Source organism: Cyprinodon variegatus, unplaced genomic scaffold (assembly GCF_000732505.1).
Source record: "Cyprinodon variegatus isolate N-32 unplaced genomic scaffold, C_variegatus-1.0 Scaffold342, whole genome shotgun sequence".
Lineage (NCBI taxonomy): Eukaryota > Metazoa > Chordata > Actinopteri > Cyprinodontiformes > Cyprinodontidae > Cyprinodon > Cyprinodon variegatus.
Genome location: NW_015150795.1, coordinates 425,689 through 427,112, shown reverse-complemented (window position 1 = coordinate 427,112; position 1,424 = coordinate 425,689).

The window sequence follows — 1,424 nt, the reverse complement described above, 5'->3', positions numbered from 1 at the left end:
TTGTATAATGTCTTTAAAAGACAGACGACAGTAATCTTAAGCAGTAGCAGCTGGTCAATAGAGGGCGCTAGGGTGCCCCCCCGTCCACCCAATGACCTTGATTAAGACATAAAAAAACAAATAAAAATTAAGTTTTCAAAATTAAGATATTTCGATACATATTGTGCAGGATATATTTAATGTTTCTTTAATGACGAGTAAAGCTTTTTAATCTGTCGTCGGATTTGTGTCGTATTTCCGCCCGGGGGCGCAAAAAAAGTCAGTCTTACTTTATTCTCAGAATTCTCACTAAATTCTGACAATAAAAAGTCAGAATTCTTAGATTAAAGTCAGAATTCTGAGATTAAAGTCAGAATTCTGACTTTAATCTCAGAATTCTGACTTTTTTCTCAGAATTCTGACAATAAAAAGTCAGAATTCTGAGATTAAAGTCAGAATTCAGATTTTTTTTCCCATAGTAAACTGAAATAAAATTTTAAAATCAGTAACCTTTTTTTTGTCCAGTGGCCCTAATCCTCTTCTGTATCAGTCTGACTGAGCTTGAGGTTTTTTTTTTTTAAGCAACAGAGAAACATTTCATAGATGTGTAAACCTGGCGTAGACGTTCCCTAAAGGCTTCAAAGCTTTCATCCTTTTCCTTTCACTTCTCTACGACGTGTTTCTTGTATCTCATATTGAAACTGAAGTTTGATTCTGTAAATTGATCAAAATGTGGAAACATTCCACGGGTGTGAATACTTTTCATGTCCTTCTGCTGTGACCATGTTTGCTTTTCTGGTCATACGTCACTCTATGTTTTTCTTCAGGAGGCTGATATATTTATCAGCCTATCCTGGGGGGGTTATTTTTCCTACGCTGTGATCATGGAGCCTCCGTCCCAGCCACAGGTCATTGTGTTCAAACAGGATGATGAGCTAACAAGGTCAGGCGCACAAACATGTTTGCTCTAATTTCTCATTCCAAGTGTTTATGTGCCCCGAGCCATGCACTGCTTGTTATGCAATCCTCCGCAGCCCTGTCTCCCCCCCCCCCATCAGCTCCTCAGGTGTGATGTTACACTCCCAACCAGGTCAAACCATATTTTGTGACCCACATCGATGTAATCGTCACTCCGATCAGATGTTTAGATTAATATCTCTGATTTTGAGGTGTTGGTGAGTCAGTCATTAGTGAATGTTCCAGTGAGCTAGTAATCCACTATCTCCAGCATCTCGCCTACTTTTAGTCACCCCGCCTCTGAGTTACAGGAAGGCCTTGTGTGTTTTGCTGCAAGTCAACAGATCTTGTTCCTGGCATGATTTTTGTTTCAGATTTTCAGATTTCTTTAGAAGCGTCTTATTCCTGACCTTCTAACCAAAAGCATCATATGCCTGCAGCCTGTCAGCTTTCACTGAAACAATGCAAACAAACTTTTCCCTGCATGC